Source organism: Phyllostomus hastatus, unplaced genomic scaffold, assembly GCF_019186645.2.
Source record: "Phyllostomus hastatus isolate PE091 unplaced genomic scaffold, TTU_PhHast_1.1 phas_contig_348, whole genome shotgun sequence".
NCBI lineage: Eukaryota > Metazoa > Chordata > Mammalia > Chiroptera > Phyllostomidae > Phyllostomus > Phyllostomus hastatus.
In genome coordinates, this window is record NW_025333860.1 from 8,196,239 (window position 1) to 8,218,730 (window position 22,492).

The 22,492-nt window shown below is 38.9% G+C and overlaps 1 protein-coding gene and 2 pseudogenes across 2 annotated transcripts in view; 1 reads left to right on the plus strand and 2 right to left on the minus strand.

Moving 5' to 3' along the window:
• Positions 1 to 22,492, plus strand: part of NUBPL (NUBP iron-sulfur cluster assembly factor, mitochondrial) — a 269,067-nt gene that overhangs the window by 107,585 nt on the left and 138,990 nt on the right. The window lies entirely within an intron of this gene.
• Positions 4,521 to 6,404, minus strand: LOC123820512 (annotated as a pseudogene).
• LOC123820409 lies at positions 17,953 to 18,411 on the minus strand (annotated as a pseudogene).

The window sequence follows — 22,492 nt, forward strand, 5'->3', positions numbered from 1 at the left end:
CAGTAACATCTTGGCATCATGTTTAATTGTTAATATTTTTTCTCTTTGGTGGTGTTTAAAATAATGGTGTATGTATAATCTGTGGTGTTTTCTATTTAATGAGATACAGTAATTATTTTTGTTATGACTACTTGAATGCTGATTGAATTGTGTTCTTGCCTTTTTCACACTCGCTGCAGAGTGATTCGATGTCATTCATTTTGGTCAGGCTTTTGATTGTTAAAAGACTGTTTTAGGTTGCTGGGAGTTGTTTTGGTAACCTAGTCCTTGTCCTTCATTCCCCTATTACTAAATTTTCCCCCAATTCCTTGCCTGCAGATGCCAGATTACTCTTCCCGATGGTAACTGTCATGATATCAGTCATCTCAAAGACTATCAGTGTCTCCTTAATACTTTTTAAGACAACCTACTCTCTGACTTTATTTGTTCTTTCAAATGGTTAAATTTTAGAAAAATTATAAATAAGAAAGGCATGAAACTTGCTGCTATAGATTCTTTTGGTTCTTGTGAAGTGGAGGAAAGAGAGAGAAACGTTATATGAGAGGGAAACATTGACTAGTTGCCTCTCGTATGTGCCCCGACTGGGGGTTGAACTGAACCCACAACCTAGGTAGTGCCCTGAGCAGGAATGGATCCTGAAACCTTTTGTGGCGATGCTCCAACCAACTGAGCACCTGGCAGGGCAATTGTTGCGATTTTTTACTGCTCAGAGGAATTTATGGGAGCAGATGACCATTAGTAAGTCAGTAGACTATTTTTCAGTGACAATTTTAGCTAAACGTCAGATTTTGAGTTCTTTTCAAATCATTTTTTTCTTTGTGAACAAATTAAGGGAGAATATATATTGCAAAGGGTTTAGCTCAAATGCAGAATTAGAGGACATAGTCCCCACAGTTTGCTCTCACTTCTGACACCACTTGCAAATTTAGGGGTTCCCAAGATCACCTTTAGTTTTAAGTTTTCTGGAAGGACTCACAGAGGTCACTGAAAGCTATTATACTCATTGGCGTGGTTTATTACAAGGAAAGGAAACTTTAAAATCAGCCAAGAGAAGAACACCAAAGGGCAGTGTCCAGGAAGTTGCCAGATGTAGAGCTTCTGCTGTTTTCTCCCTGTGGAGTCACCACATCACTTTACTGGCATCACAGTGAGACACTGTGCATGGGGTATTGCCAACCAAGGAAGCTCTCCTGAACCTTGGTGTTCAGCGTTTATTGGGACTCTGTGATACAGTCACGATTGATTGTTAATGTGGCTGATCTCAGTCTCTCCTTGCCAGCTTCTCTGAGCATGACCCACAGCCCCCCTCCTAAATCACATAATTACTATCAGGCTAGCCCCATGCTCCGCACAAAGACCTTAGAGATTACTTCCTAGAAGCTGAAGTCAAAGGACAGTTTTTTGGGGGGTCCTATTTGAGCAAGGTTAAGTTCTTTACAGATATAATGTGAATAGTACTGTTTTCTAGAATAAATGTACATGTAAAGCTAAATTTGGATTAAAAAAATTTAATTAAATTTATTGGAGTGACATTGGAAAATATATTTAACTTTTCTAGCTGTTAGGGAAATGCAAATCAAAACTACAGTGAGATACCACCTCACACCTGCTAGTATATTATCAATAAGACAAGTATTAACAACTTCAGGAGAAAAAGGAGCCCTCATTCACTGCTAGTGGGAATGTAAACTGGTGCAGCCACTATGGAAAACAGTATGGAGGTTCTTCAAAAATTCGGAATAGGGTTACCATATGACCCAACAACCCCTCTTCTGGATATCTACCCTCAAATTTTCAAAGCATTTTATCATAAAGGTGTATGTATCCTTATGTTCATTGCAGTATTATTCACAGTGGCCAAGATGTGGAAATTACTGAAGTTTCTTTTGATAGGTGGTTGGATGAAGATGTGGTTCATACATACACTGAAATATTACTTAGCCATAAGAAAAGATGAAATACTGCCACTTAAATTTGGATATTAACCTAGAATGTTGGAAACATTGTTACCGACAGTTTTTAGGTGTTATAACTCAGAATGGCAATTCCTTGAAAGTACACTTGGTCTGAACCATAGAATTTTCCAGCTGGATAGGCTGGTGTAATTGGTTCTTTTGGATGTCTTGAGGCCTGCTAATTCTGTTACATCCCATTTTCCTGTCATGCTCTGTAATTGTCCAAATATAAGCCTCTCTGATCATTAAATGTTTTTTTCCTTTTTACTGTTGTTTAGGACTTCTTTTCTTCTAAACCTAAACTTTTCTTCCTCTTCTTCCCAAAGTTTTGTTTTGTTTCAATAGCTTCAATTTGTATTAAATGAATTCTCCTGAATATCCTTAAGTGAAAACTCTCTATTTGCTTTAACTGAAAACTGTGATTCCTGGCAGACACAGCTTTTCATGAAGTCTTCCTAAGTGGATGCAGATTATTCTTTCACTTACTGTCTACCTGTTGGTTTAGGGTAAGGTTTGACATATTTTTTGTTTTCCTGGGCAGCTTCTCTTCTAGTACTCTTCCATACTTACCATATTTTGCTGTGTACATGCACACTTTTTTTGCTATATTTTTGAGGGAAAAATAAGGATGCTCATTATACATGTGGTATAATGATTATATAACATGGGTATAATGGCATGATAATCCCATGTGTAACATGCACAAAAATGGGGGCGTGCATTATCTATGGCAAAATACAGTATATATTTTCTTGATAGTCATGGTTCTTAGAAGTATAATCACCTTCTCCTTCTCATCTTTGGTCACTTTTTTAAATTTGTTAAAGACTGTGTCTCTTCTTTGCACTCCAGTTTTTGCCAGCATTTTATGTTTAACATCCTAGTTTTTCAGTTTCTTCTCCTTAATGTGAGTGTCCTCAACCTGCATTCTACTTTAGCCATCCATTCTCATGGCACACCCTTGACCTTGTCCCCAGGAAGTACTCATTTTGCTTGTATTGCCACAGCATTTCATCCTTTCATTCCTCTTATGGCCACTACCCCTAGGTTCTCTGTCCCACTCTCTATGTGTTTTCATACCTTTCATTTCTCTTCCTAACATAGACATATGTGACCCATTATTTCACTGGCTTGCTCATAACTTCAACTTTTTTGTATTCTTTTCTTTTCATTGTATACCCACTCTAACCTCAGTCTGGAATGGGTTCAACATTCTGCTTTCTCGATTCTTACTCTCAGGGTATTGGATGCTGCTTAGTGGCACTATGAATTAATGATTTCTAACATTGATTGAACCCTCTGTTGTTCAATAATGCCTAGGAAATTTTTTCTTTCATTCTTTTCTCTCTTTATTATCTAGAAACCTATTGGCCTAAGAAGCCCCCTCTTACATTCTCTGTGGGAGATCTTTTAAAAACTACACTGTTATCCTGAACACTCTATTCTTCTACCTTCCCCTCAGCTTTTATTGGATGATCCCATTTTTCTGCTTCACAAAGAAAATTAAAATTATATGGCATAAACTTTCTCAAGTCCCATCCAGCCTTCTACAAACTTACCTGTATCTGAACTCATTCTTGCCCTCTTACCTTTTATGTCTTTGGCTTCTTTCTCTTTATTAACCCTTTCACATTGGCATTTAAACATGCACGTGGCAGAAAGTATTGGCTGGCTGTGTAAAAGTCATTCACGGCCCCCACATTCCTTACTGCTTCCAAATAGAGTTTAGAAAATCACATAATTTTCAGCTTCCCTTATTGCTAAGAGTAGCCATGTGATCCAGTTCTACCCAATGAGAATTAAGGGAGGCTGATGGGGGGCGGGTGGGGTGGCTCCAGGTAAGGTGTTTTGTTTCTTAACAGAGAGGCCAGGTTTTTTCTTCCCCTTTCTTTTTGTCGGGAATGTGTCGTAAAGACATGGCAGTGGATATCATTTTGTGGCAAAGCAGAAAGATAGAAAGAGCCTTGGTCTGATTACATCACTGAAACTTTGAAAAAACCCTAGGGTTGTCTACTTTCAGACTTTTTTTGTCGCAGTAAACAATAAATGTTCAAGTGGTTTAAGCATTGTTAGGTGTTCTGTTACTTGTAGCTGAAAACATAAGTTTCTCCCTGCCCCTGAATCCACCCCTGCAAACCAAGCAACTCTATTTTGATTTGATTTGGTGCCAGTCAGTTTTTCTTCTCCCTTACAGCTAAGCTTCTTGAATTAACTTTCTAAATCTGTCTCTCATTTCCTCTTCTACATCTACTTTTGTCTGTAGTCATCTCCACCATGCTTTAGCTAGGATCACCAGAGCTGTCTTTTTTTAATTGAATCCTTTGTGTACTTTTCAGTTCTTATTTTAATTTATTTCTCTGCAGTATTTGACCTATTAACCTTAATCTTAAAATACGCTTTTCTATTAGTTTCCATAACACTACATTCTCCTGGGTTTCTACTTTTTAATCTTCTCTTTCTCATTCTTCTTTATAGTTTCCATTTCCTGTACTCATTTTTATTTTATTTATTTATTTATTTATTTATTATTATTTTTTAATCTTTCAATGAACTTTTTATTGGCCTCCTGCCCTGCCAAGGGATGCCCCACTTCTGCTGCCTTCAATGCCTCAGAACTTTGGTGTCGTTGACCTCAGATACCACCTTGCCGTCCACAATCCTGCGGGTCATGGTCTTTTGGATGGTTTGTGAGAGGCTCTTTTCCAGGGCATCGACAAGATTGAAGTCCTCCTGTCACAGGTGTGCACAGGTAACCAGGTTCTTAGTGATCGAGGACAAAGAATTGAACCGAACACACAAAGTTTATAGCATAAAGAAAGAGGGGAGGTTTATTAAGTGATAGTACATGCCACAGGACATGGGAGTGGGCCATCTCTGAGCAGAGGAAAAAAGACATGTGGGCTGGGGGATTCTATTCTTATAGGGGCAGAAGCCCTCTTGCTAGTCTTTGGTGGGCTTTTCCTGCGCAGGTACAAGGAGTTGGATTTCAAAGCTACTGCGCATGTGTGGTTTCCCATGACTTTCTTGATTGGCTACTGGAGAAGGGAGTCCCACAATGTTATTTCATTATAATGATATTATAATGAATCAGGGGTAGCACGCAGGCGCATTCTATGATTCAGAGTTATCCCAGAAAACAGGAACAACCCGTCTTAGGGGGTCTTTGTCATGTATAGATGTTTTCTACCTCAGCCCTGCGGGGCCTCTGGAGCTTCCTTCCTGACTACCTCCTGCCTCACTCCCCTTCTTCCAGTAGGCTGCGGTAGGTGGCAATTTCAGCCTCCAGCTTAACCTTGATGTTCAGCAGGGCCTCATACTCCTGGGCCTGGCGCTGCCCCTCTGCCCGGGTCTGGGCCAGCTCTGACTCCAAGTGCAGCAGGATCCCATTGAGTTGTTCCATCTGCATGGCATAGCGCATCTCCACCTCCCTCAGGCTGTTCTCCAAACTGACCTTTAGATTCCTCATTGAGTCCAGGTCGATCTCCATTGATTGGACCACACCTCTCAGCTCTGTGAGTGTCTGCTCAGCAGCGCCTTTCTCAGCAGTCTGTGAGGTGACCACTGTGGTGCTCTCTTCAATCTGATGGGACCAGTACTTGTCCAGCTCCTCTCAGTTCTTCCGAGCCAGCTCGTCATACTGGGCCCGGATTTCTGCTATGATTTTGCCAAGGTCCTGAGATTTGGGGGCATCCAACTCCACGGTCAACCCAGAATTGGCAATCTGGTTTTGTAGACCATTCACTTCCTCCTCGTGGTTCTTCTTCATGAAGATCAGTTCCTCCTTGAGAGTCTCTATCTCTGTCTCCAGCTGCAGCCGAGTGATATTGGTGTCATCAATGACCTTTTGGAGCCCATTGATGTCATTCTCCACAGACTGGTGCATGGCCAGCTCCGTCTCATTCTTGACTCTGAAGTCCTCAGCAGCAAGACGGGCATTGTCAATCTGTAGAACGATGCGGGCATTGTCCACAGAGTTTGCAAAGATCTGAGCCCTCAGGTCCTCGATGGTCTTGAAATAATGCCCCCAGTCTCTGACCTGGGGTCCCTTCTTCTCTAAGTGTTCCCGGATTTTGATCTCCAGTCTCCGATTATCAGCCTCCAGGCTTCTCACCCTCTCCAGGTAGGAGGCCAGATGGTCATTCAGGCATTGCATAGTCTCCTCGTTCTGGATGCCCTCTATGCCCACCAGACCCCTGGCCATCCCTGCAGCCAGGCCCCCGGATCCCCAGGTGCCCCACAAGCTGGTGGAGCGGGACACGGAGATCTGGGAGCCTGAGCCCCCGGCACCTGCATAGACGCTGGCCGCGCTGCTGGTCGGCCGGACTCGGTAGCTGGGCGACTGCATGGAGCCCAGGGACCGGTAGTTCGTGGAGAAGCTGGAGCGCGTGCTGAAGCTCATGTTGTTCAGGGAGGAAGGTGAGAAGTCGCCGAGACTCAGGTTGAAGCTGCAGTCCCTGTACTCATTTTTAAAGTGTAAGCCCTTAGCATAGGCATAATTATCTTAATTTTCTTAGGTTTGGAGATCCTTTATGTAATTCATCTCTTGGAATCCCTTTCGATCTTGCACTTTCCCTGGGCAATGTCATCTAGCCCTGAACCCCAGATACATATGTTCATTCATGAGTTGCAGAGACACCTATCACATGTGCAGTTCCTGCTAGACAGCTCTACGTAACTGTCTCATGGATACCTCAAAGTCATGAATTCCACATTGGAAGTCATCATCGCTTCCCATACACCTGAAACAAGGTGTATAGGAGACACACACACCTCTTTGTTTGTGACACTCAATCAATGGCACTGCCATCCATGTAGCTGTTCAGGCCAAAATCCTGGGTGTCATCCTTGACTCATATCACACAGTTTATTATGTCCTGTTCTCCCATCTCTACCGCTGCCCCTCCCCAGGGCAATCCACCTTATCTCTCCCCTGGGAAAGTTGTAACAGACTCCACATCTACATCTCTGTGTAATCTGAGATAGTCTAATTTTTCTTAAATGCAGAACCTCATCATATTACTTTCCTGTTTAGACTCTTTAGTGACAACTTGTTTTCTAGACAGTAGTTCCAAATCTAACATGGGAAACAAGGCCCATCTTGATCTGATCCCAGCTTATTCCCCTACTCCTACTTTTTGCTTCAGATGTCCTAAACTATCTGCTACTCCTGGATTCATTTTTCCTTTTCTTGCCTCTAGGACTTTCCTCATGCTCTTCCTTTTTCTGCAGTACTTTTTTCTATCACTGCATCTCCTCTTGTAGGTCCTAGCTTAGATGTCACCTCCTGTGGGAAGGTCTTCTGTGATAACCCCGGGCCGCACACCAAGAGGTCTTGTGGGCGTGCAGTGCATTGACAGGGCCACACATCTCTTGTCTCAGGGCCTTAATACATGCTGCTTCTTCTGCCTTCCGTCTCTTTCCTGCCTCCACCCTATTATTATTCCAGATGATGTTCTGGGGTGGTCCTACATTTTCCCCCATCACAGCTACAAAATTCTTCTGTTCACTTGGTAAAATCTGAAGCAATTCTGTTGCATTCCTGTAATTCAGAAATTCAGAATTTTGAATAGTTTGCTTTTAATTTGTGTCTTCTTCCCCCTTTACTTAAATCTTCACAAACAGAAAAACCTAAGGCTGTGCTGTAGCATGATGCTTCTCCAAGCAAGCTGACATTGCATAACTTGAGAGTTGTGATGTCCCAGAATCAGCTGACACTGCTTGAAAAAAATATAAAAAAACAAACAAACAAATAAATAAATAAAATGGCATTTTTAGCTTTTAGCCTAGCCATTGAACCGGACAAATTCTGACATCTCTTCTTTTGGCTGCTTCTCACTTCTTTTTCTGTTTCCATGGAAATGGACATCAGATCATAGAAACATAGTAAGATACTGGTGGCTAATTGCTCTTGCAGATTTCTGAATTCTCTTTCTTTGTGGAGTGATTATTTTAGTGACTTTATGTAATATGTAGTAGTTAGCCAAAATGTCTACAACAGTTTCTGGGTTTCAGCGCTAGCTGATGTTTCCAAGTGTTACTAACTAGTATTCTAAAATGTATTTCCTATTTCAACTCTCAGGGAAAATATATTTTAATTTAAGAACTGCGATCTTGTTAGAGAGGAGCACTAGATTTTAAGCCAGAAGACCTGGCTCTGCTCCCAGATCTGACCCCGTCTCACTGTTTGACCTTGGTTAATTTTGTTATATTTATTGAAGGAGTCCATTGCTACTACTTAGCTGTATAACTTATTTATATGTGTCTCAGAGAAAAGACTGCTTCTCTACCAGTGTGTTTTAGTAGAAAACACAGAAATAAGATATACAACTAATTTAAGTAAGGAAATCAAACCAGGTTTCTAAATATCTAAAACTGAAAAATGCTTTTAATTCTACTGTATTATCTACATCTGTGAAGTGATCAGAATGAGGCATGTCACATGGCTGGAAATGTTAGGTTAAGATTCTCTTTATAATGTACATTTAGTTTCCCAAGGCAGATACAACCTGTCTTATGGCAAAGTGATTAAAATTACAGTTGAAAAATTCTATTCATTTCTTACTTAATGAAGGAAGTTATTACATTGCTTATCTAACTTATAATTTATTCACTTCCAGGATGTAGGAGGATTTGCCATTGTCATATGTCTCTGTAGTAGGCTTATCTATACCAGGTCAGGATTTCCTTTACATCTAAATTTAGAACTTGGAAAGCCAGGTTTGTTAAGTGCAAAAAGGGACTGGCATGTACATATAAAAGAGATTAGTATTTGCTGAGCTGCCTCTTCAGCATACAGTGTCTGCTCTATATCAAATGAACCTGAGTAGTTGAAATTGAGTAAGAGCAGAATAAATCTCTTTTTGCATGACTGCACAGAATAAAATGTAGGTTTATACCAAACTCTCACTTATAATTGCATGTATAAAGACATAAACCATATATGATAAGACATTATAAATAAATGGGAAATAATCCATTTTGTACTTTGTAATTGTGGTAATTTTTTTTACAAAAAAACACCTGCCTTTATTCAGTTTGCTGTGAAGTTAGTCTCCAATAACAACCTATGGGACACTTTGGTGTGGCCATGTCAAACCCCCTGTGTCTGTGACACAGCTGTAGGCTTCTGTAGAATTATCGCAGACCCGAGAGCTTTAAGGTTTGGTGCTTTGGATTGAAAGTTTATTTTTAAATAAAAAATATTCTATAGTCGTAATATAATTAGACAATCAGAAAAAAATATTCAAGAAAGAAATTATAATGGCTCATTACCCCCCTGACAAAGTAATCCAGTGTTGACTTCTTTGGCATATTTCTCTAATATAAAAAATTCTACTAGTATATAACACAAAATTGGGGTAATGCTTTGTAGCATACTTATTTCATTTACCATATCATGGACAATGTACCCTGATATATTCTTTAAAATGATCTCAACAAATATGTAATACGCTGTTTTAAATGATTCTGTAATTCACTTAATTTTAAGCTATTAATAGATATTTAGATTTCCTTACACACAACTTTGAGTGGGAGCCTATAAACTTTTTTTTTTTTTGTCAATGGTCAATGTAGAAAGTGCCTAAATTATCTGGTATATTAGGTTGGTACCTCAGTTCTATTCACTTGGATTTATTGTTGTCAACCACATCCCACTAATTTTATCTCCAAAATGTCTCTTGAATTTGTTCTTCATCTTTATTTTCGTTGTGATCGCAGTAGTTTGAGTCTTCATCATCTAACTTGGAGTACTGCAGTACTCCCATACGTAGCTTTTCTTCCTCCCTCAAGTCTCTTCTTTCAATGTATCAGTCATTTTATGGTCAACCTGTTTTGTAAAAGCATGGATATGGTCATATATTTCTTGACTTTAAACTGTTTGATGTTTTCCCATTTTCTGCTACATAAAGTTTTACTACATAGCCTAGTATTCAAGAGCATTCATATTTTGGCCCTGTCTGACTGAAACCTCATTTCTCTCTTCTCCTTTTCACATTCCACATGTCCCAGGCAGCTTTCCCTAAGCATATTCAGGTGTTCTCACAACCCTTCATGTAGTTGGTGCCCTTTTCATTGCCTAGAAAGTACTGTTCTCCACCTTCTTTAGTTTTTTACTTCCTTCTTTCTTCCAAGACTTCAGATCAGAGGTTCTGAGGTTGCACATGGGAGGTCCCTCGGGCTGTAAGTCCTCACCAAGAAAGAGCAGGATGGAGCCCTCCACAGCTGCCACACAAAGTGCTTGTAGAATTTTGAAGGTGATCAAGGCCCATCTGGATTAATGGGCCCCTCAGGCGTACAAAGTGATAAGGAACTGAAGTATGTTTTACTTCCCACTAAGTATCTAAATTTGTGCCAAAAATCATGATCCAGAGTGCTTGTTGAGTTGGATGCAAGATAAGAGTTATAATTCTGAGCTTAGATCCAGATAGATTTTTAAATTGTTTTTTAATATAGCCAATCAGTTGCTATATTAATTTTGGAATTCTGCTATTTAAAATTGTAAGAACATTGAGGGGCATCCAAAAGGGTGACAGAGTAGGTGGAAGCTACACTAACCTCCTCCAAGGACCAAACTGTGGTTACAACTAAATTATAGAACAATCATCCTGAATAACCAACTGAAGACTAGCTAGAGAGAAGCCTTATAACCAAGGACTTATGGAAGAAACTACATCACCACATCGAGACTAGTAGGAAGTGTAGAGATGCTAGATGGCTGGTTGGGCTCCCAAGGGTGGCAGCTGATGTTTTGGAGGGATATTTCAGCAGCCAAGGGGGTTCCCCCTGGGAAGTGTGGGGCCTAAACCCCAAGCTGGGCTCAACAGTCCAGAGCACTAGAACCAGGAAAGGAACCCAAATAATAATTGGCTGTGAAAAGTAGTGGGGTTTCTATCTGCCAGGGAGAGATGACTAGAGTTGCAGACTGCCTCTTAAAGGGCCAGTGCATAAAATTTTGTTAGCAGCCAGTTACCCTGGGCTCAGGCGGAGGGAGGGCGGAGTGAACTAGAACCATGTGAGGAGTCTGGGGTTGGTGTTGTTCAGGAGAGATCTGAACAAATGGTCAGCTGCTGGGATCTCTGTCCTCAGTCATTACCCATAATGCAGAAGCCATCTTTCTCAGGCAGAGCACTCTCATCCTTGTAACATCAGCCTGGGGGGAAATAAGAGCCACACCTGTAGGAATCCTTCTCCCCTCACCCTGTGGAGCTTAAGCACTGCTGAGGAATACAACAGGAGGCTCTTTCACTTATTTAAGCCTAAAAGACAGATTGCAGGTGAAGGTGAATTTCTGGGATCTTTAAGATATGAGGTAAACCTCCACCAGGCCTGGTGCTTGTAAAAGCCAGGTTGCTGTGCACCTTGGTTCTTTCTGTACTCATCTGGGCCCAGCAGAGGGAGCCACGAGCTGTGGATTGATGATAGCTCCAAATAGGTTGCCCGGGGTCAGTCATAGGAAGCGTCTATTATAGACCTGTACCAGAGTTTTTAAGATCTACCTAATACAAAGAGAAAACAAAAACAGGAGGAAAGAGGCAGCAAAAATCAGAAGACAAAGAAACAGGCCCCAAATAACAGAACAAGAGAACTTACCAGAAGAGAGCTAGATGAAATGGAGACAAGCAATTTATCAGATGTAGAGTTCAAAGTAAGGATTATAAGGATGCCCAACAGCATGAAAAAATACATAGAAATGAAAAAAAGGACAAGTCAGAAATAAAGAGTGCAATGTATGATATAAATAATACACTGGAAGTGCTAAACAGTAGGTTAGATGAAGCAGAGTTTTGAATCAGTGATTTGGTAGACAAGGTAGAATAAAACACCCAAGCTGAGCAGCAAGAAGAAAAAAAAATTTTTTTAATTGAGGAGACTTTAAGGGACCTATGGGACAACATGAAGCATAACAACATCCATATCATGGGGATACTAAAAGGAGAAGCGAGTGAGCAAGAGATTGAGAATCTATGTGAAGAAATAATGACTGAAACCTTCCGTAACTTGGTGAAGGAAAACCACACAAAGTCTAGGATGTGCAGAGTCCAAACAGGATGGGCCCAAAGAGGCCCACACCAAGGCACATTATAATTAATTAAAGTGGCAAATAAAGACAAGGAGAACATTTTATAAGCTACAAGAGAAAATCAGTTAGTTACCTATAAGGGAGCTCCCTTAGATGGTCAGTTCATTTCTCAACAGAAACATTTCAGGCCAGAAGAGATTGCATGAAATACTCAAGGTGATGAAAAGCGAGGACGTACAATCAAGAGTACTTTGCCCAGCAAGGCTATCATTTAACATTAAAAGACAATGAAGAGCTTCGCAGATGGGAAAAAGCTAAAGGCATTCGTAATCACCAAGCCAGCATTGCAACAAATGTTAAACAGCGTACTTTAATAAAAAGAAGAAAAAGAAAAAGATTTTTTTTAAAAAACAGAGGAAAACAGTTAAAAATAAAATAGCAATAAATATGTATCTGTTAATAATGACTTTATTTTATTTATTTATTTATTTATTTATTTATTTATTTATTTATTTATTTATTTATTTATTTTTGTTCAAGTCCATTTTCCTGCCAAAATCTCTGGGACACAGGGAAAAACAGTTCTATGAGGGAAATTTATAGCTGGTGATTGGGTTTCATTTTTGTGCATGTGGCTGTCCAGATCTCCCAACGCCATTTGTTGAAGATGCCGTTTTCACTCCATTTTATGCTTCTGCCCCCTTTGTCAAATATTAATTGACCATAGAGACTTGGGTTTATTTCTGGGCTCTGTATTCTGTTCCATTGGTGTATGTATCTGTTCTTATGCCAGTAACAGGCTGTTTTGATTACACTGGCCTCGTAATACAGTTTGATATTAGGTATTGTGACCCCTCCCACTTTTTTCTACTTAAAATTGCTGCAGCTATTTGGGGTCATTTTTTGTTGAAACACCAATCTATAAGAACCTATGCCACCCCAATGTTCATAGCAGCATGATTTGCAATAGCCAAGTGCTGGAAGCAACCTAAGTGCCCATCAGTAAATGAGTGGTTAAAAACACTATGGTACATTTACACAATGGAGTATTACACAGCGGAAAGAGAGAGAGAGAGAAAGAGAGAAGAGAAAAGAAAAGAAAGAGCTCCTACCCTTTGCGACAGCACGGATGGAACTGGAGAGCATTATGCTAAGTGAAATAAGCCAGGCAGTGAAAGACAAATACCATATGATCTCACCTTTAAGTGGAATCCAATAAACAAAACAAATAAGCAAGCCAAATATAACCAGAGATATTGAACTTAAGAACAATCTGACAGTAACCAGAGGGGAGGTGGGAGGGGATAATGGGGGGATGGGTTTTCAGGAACAACTATAACGGACACTTGGACAAAACCAAGGGCAGGTGGAATCAGGGGTGGGAGGTGGGGATGACTGGAGTGCGGGGGAGTGGTAGGGGAAAATGCAAACAACTGTGCTTGAATGACAATTAAAAAAAGAAATTTGAAAGGGTAAAATCCACCAATTTAGAGCCATTTTTCATGGATGTAAGAGCCAAAATATGCATTTTTTCCTTTAAGGATTAAGTTTTCCTTAAAAAGTCAACAAAAATAAAATGTACACTATCAAAAAAATTACTTAGAACCACTTAGAACCTCGAATAACAACAGTAATCTTGAGAAAGAAGAATGAAGTTGGAAGAATCACGCTATCTAATATAAAACTGTACTATGAGGCCATAGTAATCAAGACAGCATGGTACTGACAAAAAACAGACACTTAGACCAATGGAATAGAATAGAGAGTCCAGAAATAAACCCACACCTTTATAGTCAATATCTGACAGAGGAGGCAAGCACAACTAGCTCACTAGTTTACTCAATAAATGGTGTTAGGAAAATTGGACAGATAATGTGAAGATAAATGAAACTAGACTACCTTTTTGTGCCACACACAGGAATAAATTCAAAATGGATCAAAGACTTAAATGTTAGACTCAAAACCATAAAAATTCTAGAAGAAAACATAACCAGTAAAATCTCGGACATTGCTTGCAGCAATATATATTTTTTTAATGTGTCTCCTCAGGCAAGGGAAAGAAAAGAAAAATAAACAAATGGGACCGCACAAACTGAAAAGATTTTGTACAGCAAAATAAAATGAAAAGACAACCCACTGATTGGGAGAATTTATTTGTTGAAACATCTGATAAGGGGTGACCATGCAAATTTATAAAGAACTTATAAAACTCAACACCAAGGTAACAAACACTCAAAAAATGTGCAAAGGACCTAAATAGACACTGCTCCAAAGAGGACATACAGATGACTAATAGACATATGAAAAGATATTCAGTGTCACTAATCATCAGAGAAATGAAAATTAAAACCACAATGAGATATAACCTCACACTGGTCAGAATGACTATCATCAATAAACCAATAAAGAACAAGTACTAAGGAGGATGTGAAGAAAGGGGAACACTTTTCCACTGTTGGTGGGAATGCAGGTTGGTAAAGCCACTGTGGAAAGCAGTATTGAAATACCCCCCACAATTAAAAATGGATCTGCCTTATGACCCAGTGATTCCATTTTTGGGAATTTATCCAAAGAATCTGAAACACTAATTTGAAAGAGTACATGCACCCCTACGTTCATTGTAGCGATAGTTACAATAGCCAAGAATTGGGAGCAGCCCAAGTCCACATTGGTAGATGAATGGATAAAAAAGCTGTGGTACATTTATATGATGGAATACTACTTAGCCATAAAAAAGAAAGAAATTTTACCCTATGTGACAGCATGGATGGACCTGGAGAACACTATGCTAAGTGAAATAAGCCAGTCAGAGAAAGACAAATACCATATTATTTCACTCATATGGGGAATTTAATGAGCAAACTGAACTAACAAGCAAAATAGAGACAGATTCATAGATAGAGAGCAGGCTAACAGCTCCAGGGTGAGGAGTGCTTGGGGGTGGAGGGATGGAGCAAAAAGGAAAAGAACTTAAATACACAGACAACAGTGTGGTTGTGACAGATGTGGGTGGAGTTAGATGAAGGCATATGGTTGGTAAATGGTAATGGAAAAAATGTAATAAAAATAAGCTATTAAAGACAAATTTTAAAATAATTGTAAGAACATTTTAAAAAGACTTCAGCTCATGTACTACCCATCCTATAAAGCTCTACTGTTTAGTACAGTAACTACTAGCTATATGTGGCTATTAGGATCTATATTAATTAAAATTAATGAAAATCAATTAAACTTTAAAATTCAGTTCCTCAGTCATACTTCCCACATTTTAGGTGCTCAATAACCACATCTGGTTAGTGTCTATTGTATTAGCACATATGAAAGAATATTTTTATCATTGAAAGAACTATTAGGCAGCATTGCTATAATGCCTTTTCTAAAATAATTCCTTTTGTCCTCAGAGCTTCCATAACCCTTAAGATTAACTATTTTTAAAAGCCTTTCAATTCCTTTATGGGTAGGTAAGGGACCAAGCCTTTGTGCTTTTTATCTCTAACACCTAGAATAGTGTGGCATAGAGTTGAATTTCAAAATGTCTTGACTCAATGACTAAATGAGTAAAAAATGACATGAGTTTTGGGCAGTCATATGAATAATGACCATGTTAGGGGTCTTTTAAGTCTAGAGAAATGCTGATTCCGTTTTGTAAAGTGTGTAGTTTTACTTTGTCAGTGACTCACAAAGCCTTAGGCAAATTGCTCAGTTTCTCTGAACCTCTTACCATCTAAACATTTGGGAATAATGTATGTTTCTTCTACTAAATTTAACAAAGCCAACATTTACTGAATTTATGTCAGATATGGTGGACATTACACAAAAGTATAAAGCATTTCCAGTGGATTCCACACTATTGCCTGAGTTTTTATTTTATGAGCCGAGGGAGCAGACATTTAGGGTGGCTTATTTTATGTCTAGAATTCTTACCTCCTTTATTTCATTTTCATAATTTTATGAGTAGGAGCAATTTTTTTTTGTCTTATAGATAAGGAAATAGAAACATAGAGAAGCTAAATAGCTTGCATAAGGTCACATAGAGCTGGGAAGGAGCTCCTTTGGTCACACTTCAGCTTCCTTTCATGTAACCTCATTTCAATTGTACATTAAGTGTCTCTGGGGTAGCTTTGGTGAGTCATGTACTTTGTAACTGTTCAAGGCTAGATCATGTCTTGGTTTTTAGTTTTAAGAAAAACAAACAGCTTGAATAAATATTAAAAAAGGAAATAATGCCTTACTATTAACCTTTTGTGATTGACTGCTATGGCCTGTACTGTGCCTGAGTTAATGGGCTCTAACCAGAGCAGATCAAAGAAAAAGCCATGAATTCTCTGAGTAGAATTCCGGAAACCTTTTGGAAGCTCTTACTATATTTTGTCATGTATAATGCACACTTTTTTGCCCAAATTTTTGAGGGAAAACTAAGGTTGTGCATTATTCATGGGTAGTACTAATTTTTTACTGGTACATAAAGTGTCTTGTACCTTATGTCTGTTCTTGTGTTCTCTAATTTGTTACATAAAATTTCTTGTACCACAATATGTTAAAAAATAAATGCTAAAATTTCTTTATAGTTCAAAAACAAATATCTAAATATAAGTAAATAGTTGAATTAAAAAATTAATATGAAAGATTTTTTTCCTGAAAGTTTGGGCCAAAATGGTGGGTGCACATTGTACACGGGAGCTTATTATGCATGGCAAAATATGGTAATTAGTCTATGAATTGCAATAATCATGTTATGCCACTGGCTCTCTCTGTTTTCAAGAAATTTTCAATGCCTAACATTACCATTTAAAAATCCACACACTACAGTAAGGAAAGATAAGACACAATAGAGAATGATCAGGAAAAGCTTATCTGAGAAGGTGATTTTTAAAGCAGACCTGAATGGAAGGAAAGAGAGTGAGCCATCCAGGTATTTGGCAGAACATGCCAAGTGGAGGGAACAAGAGCAGGAGATGAGCATGGGAGCCATGGCCTAGATCATGTGTAGGATCTGATAGGCTATGGTAGTGTTGCTGGTGTAAAACTAGTTCTTGTGGTATTATGAGGAACTGAGACTTGCGTAGGATGATGGGGTTCCATGGTAAATTTATTGATGATATAAAATTAAGTGGATTCCCATCTCTGTTTTGACATGGAAAAGGTCCAGTCTTGCCCTTGGCAAGGCCAAAGCAAAAGCTAGCATCCAGATGTTTGCTCCATATTACAGCATAGTTTAGTTAGCATCCGGCTAGCTTGGCCATGTTTCCAGCTGCAGCCCATTGCTGTAGTGTTGCATTCATGCTCCCTCCTGGAGCCTGCCATGCAGCTACTAAGGCCACATGGCTATAGAGAGAGGAGGCATGAGTACATGGGGAGAGTGTGGGTCATGAGACAGAGAGAGACAGAGCAAGAGAGTGTGCACTCTCATGCACTTGATTTTTTGTTCTCCTGGGATTATATTAGCTTGGTTTTGGAAGAGACCAGAAGGTTTTTCAAAAGAACCAGTCAACTTCCCAAACTTTCTTGAGCTTTTGATAGGTTCACACCCCCTAGTTAGACTGACAGGCCTCTTTTGTCAGGCTCCTCCCCTCATGCCACGCAACAGTCTGGTACCAGAGCAGGGAAGGGAGAAGTGTTTGTCCTCCTGGTGGAAAAATGCTGTAATCCCCTGCCGGGTGAAGGTGTAGCTTCTTGATGAAACAGACAGGCTTCTGCTCCCCAGTTTATTAAGCTCAATGTCTAAGCCTTTTTGCTCTTTTTCCTTTATAAATAATCAGTTAAATATTGATGGTAACAGTAGGGTTTTGGGTTTTATTCCATAGATGATGAAAGCCTTTGGAGGTTTTTGAGCAGTGCAGTGACATGATCTGATTTTTGTTTCGTTTTATTTCATCTTTTCTTTATCCAGTTCAGTTATTCAAGGGGGAGGGCACCCAGAGAGCCCATCCACTCAACAAACAAGGTTGGCACAGCCTCTCCCAGCCTAGTCCTGCATCACTGTGCATCAGCAGTTCCTCTGCTTTGCATCCTCAGGCCATGCCAAGTAGGTGTGTCTATCACAGGGACCTCAGTGGATACTTCTGTGGACACTGCCCACTGCTGCAGGGTCAGGAGGGCAGCACATAGGAGCCCATACCCACTGTACTCTCAGCCTCTTCCTGAGTGTAGGATTTTGTGCTCAGCTGCGTTAGCTGTTAGTTGTGGTCTTTGGATTGGAAGTGGGTCTTCAGGTTGGCAGAATCAATTAAGTATCTTATGCAGGCCAGACAGTGATGCAGGCCACCGCCTGTCAGGTCTGGGTCAGATTGGGCGGCCAGGTCTGGCCTGGGGCATTAGGGAACCTGGAGCCACAGCTGTGGTGAATCTCCACCAAGTCTGGCTCCGCCACTTTGCCTTCATCTGGCAGGCCCGGGAGTGCATTCGGTATGCACCGTTCCAGCAGGAGTGACCCATGGCTGGTGTCAACAGAGCCAGAGCTCAGGGCTGAACTGGAAGCTCAAGTGCAGGTGCTTTTGGACTTTTCAGATTTTAGTTTTACAAGGACGAATTTGGAGGTTTGTGTGGGGAATAGAAGCACATGGAGTGCAAAGGAAGGGCAAGAAGAATGGAAGAAGGGAGACCAATTTAGAGCCTATTACCTGTACTCTAGCAACCTTGTGAGACAGTTCCTGTTACTTTTTCCATTTTTAGTGTAGAACACAGAGGCCCAGAGAGGTTAAGAGTCTGTTCAGTGCTACAGATCCAGTGTGCTTTATTAATCCCTGTCACTATATTACACTGCCTGACTGCCATGAATTAGTTTTAAGAATTGTTGGCATCGTTTACTCTTCTAGTATACAAGGTCTGGCACAAATAATGCCCCTTTTTTATTAAAAAATCTTTTATTACAAAATCATAAGCATGAAATTCTGTAACATAACAATGTCACATAAGCACACCATATGTTATATTAGGTGAAATGTGCAAATTAAAACTATAAGTTATTACACCCATATTATTACCCTATCAACCACATTCAAGCCCGCCTTACTTTTGCTGAGTCCTGTATATAATATGTATATAAATAACAAATGGATTCTTTAAAAATTGTTTTCTTATTAAATAGCAACTTCTAAAAACATGTATTACTTAGAGTTTGTTAATGAAACAATTCAATGTATTGGTGTAGAGACTTATGTAGGTAGAACAAGAATATGTATGATCTTTTTAAAAGATACTTGATATTAGAATGCCTTTATATTAGAACAGGATTTTTTTTGTGTTATTAATTATTGTTTATTTTCTTTTTATTTTTAATGTATTTTATTGATTATACTATTACAGTTGTCCCGTATTTTTCTCCCCTTTATTCTCCTCTGCCCTGTAACCTTCCTCCTACCAGCATTTCCTCACCTTAGTTCATGTCCATGGGTCATACATATAACATCTTTGGTTTCTCCATTTCCCATATTATTCTTAACCTCCACCTGCCTATTTTGTATCTACCATTTAGGCTTCTTATTCCCTGTACCTTTTCCCCCCATTCTTTCCCATCCTCCTCCCCACTGACAACCCTCCATGTGATCTCCATTTCTGTGAAAGTGTTCCTGATCTAGTTGTTTGCTTAGTTTGTTTTTGTTTTTGTTTTTGTTTTTTTTAGGTTCAGTTGTTGAAGGTTGTGAGTTGTCATTTTAATGTTCATAGTTTTGATCTTCTTTTTCTTAGATATGTCCCTTTAACATTTCATATAATAAGGACTTGGTGATGATGAACTCCTTTAACTTGACCTTATCTGGGAAGCACTCTATCTGCCCTTCCACTCAAAATGATAGCTTTTCTGGATAGAACAATCTCGGATGTAGGTCCTTGCCTTTCAGGACTTTGAATACTTCTTCCCCGCTCCTTCTTGCCTGTAAGGTTTCTTTTGAGAAATCAGCTGATAGTCTTATGAGAACTCCTTTCGAGATAACTGTCTCCTTTTCTCTTGCTGCTTTTAAGATTCTGTCCTCATCTTTAATCTTGGGTAATGTAATTATGATGTGCGTTGGTGTGTGCTTCCTTGGGTCCAACTTTTTTGGGACTCTCTGAGCTTCCTGGACTTCCTTTATACAACCATAAACTTCTCTGAGATTTAGCTTCATTTTAACACTGGTTCATTAAAATAATGAAAGCTTAGTAATTGAATTAAAATGTGAAAACCAGCATCATTTTTTAGGTAACATGATAAAGTGAAAAGAGCATGAGCTTAGTAAAAGAATACGAACTTGGAAAAAATTACTTTAATTTTTTGAGCCTGATTTCTTCATGCCTAATGTGTAAAGATAGTATTAGCTATTTCAATGGACTGTTGTGGCAATTAAGTATGATTATGCATCTAAACTGTCAGTGATATTCCTTTATATTTAAGGGTCAGTAAATGTTATTTCTTTCTTATTAAAGTCAATATTGTGGGTTTGACAATGATAGTTCAAGGAAATTTAGCAATTACTAACGCATAGTTTAAATTCTTACAAAATTTTAGTATTTTCACTCACTTCCTTGCAATTTAAAGGATCAGGTCTTAAGAAGAGTTGTAGGAGGCACTGGTGGAATTGTTTTAGCTTTTAGGAGATGAAATTTAGAGATGCCTGATAATAGCTATGCCTGAAGAGAGCCTTTTTTGTGTAAAGGGCTGTTTTGGGGAACAGGGAATTGTTCTTTATGACTCAAGAGAGCAGAAGTATCATCAGAGGGTGAAAACTACAGGGAAAGTTATTTTAGCCCATTAAAATAAAGACATTTTCAAAAATAGAATGAACGCTGTGTCATTGGAAACTGTGTGCATAGCTACATCATCGTCCAGAATATTTTAGGCATTGAAGTCTTTTTATTTAGTTGGAAGATTTCTTCACCCTGAGACTCATTATGAGAATATAAGCTACATGAAAGCAGAAATCTGGTCTTTTTTGGTACCACAGTATCTGCAATGCCTAGTACTGTACTGGATACATTTGTTGAGTGAATGAATCAGTTGTTCTTGGAGGTCATCTGCATACTTTAGTTCTCTTTGCCTTAAGTTCTTTTTCTTTTATATTTTATTTTTAAGCATATTTTATTGATTATGTTATTAAAATTGTCCCATTTTTTCTCCCTTATCCTCCTCCATCCTGCCCCACCAACATCCCCTCCTCCCTTAGTTCATGTCCATGGGTCTTACATGAAAGTTTTTGGCTTTTTCATTTCCCATACTATTCTTAGACTCCCCTGTCTACTGTGTACCTACCATGTATGCTTCTTATTCCCTGTACCTTTTCCCCCATTCTCCACTCTCCTCCTTCCAACTGATAACCCTCCATGTGATCTCCCGTTCTGTGATTCTGTTCCTGATCTAGTTGTCTGCTCAGTTTATTTCTGTTTTTGTTCTTTTAGGATCAGTTGTTGGAGGTTGTGAGTTTATTCTCATTTTAATGTTCAGAGTTTTGATCTTCTTTTTCTTAGATAAGTCCCTTTAACATTTCATATAATAAGGACTTGGTGATGATGAACTCCTTTAACTTGGCCTTATCAGGGAAGCACTTTATCTTATGGTCATCTTATGGCAGATACAATTTTACACATAATTATGGTATATACCTGTCATATTGTAAGCCAATTATTTTTAGGTTGTACTGAGTTTGTACTTCTTGACTTCTCTACCTAGTATTTATGTTGAAATTTCCTCTTGTTTAAATTTTCTAAAAGGAATGTTCTAATAAATCCTAGCTTGCATTATATTTTAACAGTGTATTTTCTTGTTGTATCACACTTTCTATATAACATTTTACTGAATAGTATTCATGGTCATGATTTAATTATAAGTTAGGCATTGTTGCATTTTAACATATAGTACTTACATACATATTGTGATATAGTAATTTCTGAAATATAATAGTCTAACCAGCTATTATTATAAAGAAGCATCTGTCAGCATTTCCGTTATAACCCTAATTTATTTTTAAGGAGTTTCTGACTTGTCTATTTCTGAATTGCTTTGGGCTGAAACCTAGTTTAAAAGTTGTCAGCTGAAATTCAGATTTTGTTATATTATAGAGGGAAAAATTGAAGGTAGTATTTTCTACTACTTTGTGTCACAGCATTTAAAACACTCACATTTTTAGTGGATTCTGGTGCTTTTTACTTCATATTTATTTATTTATTTCCCATAAACCCAAGTGAGGAAATGGAAACTGATAGGCACTTAAATGGGCTTGTTTCTTTTACTGTGTTGTGCTATAAAATTTTTGAAAAATTTATTTGAAAGTATTTACTTAGTATATGCATTAAGTATTTTGTTAGAACTACCTTAGAACATGAAAGTGCCTTTATATAGCCTGTAGGAAATCAGACCCAGGTTTACTGTGAACAGAGAAACTTGCAAAGGCATCAGCTATAATGAAATTCTGGAGATAGCTCTGTGGTTGAGAAAGTAAATGACTGTGTAGTGACTAAGGGTCGAAGTTCTTATTCTCCTTGTCCCTTCTGGAGTGGCATTACTTTGCAGTCACTAACCTGGTTGATTTGTGCCCCTTCCTTTTTT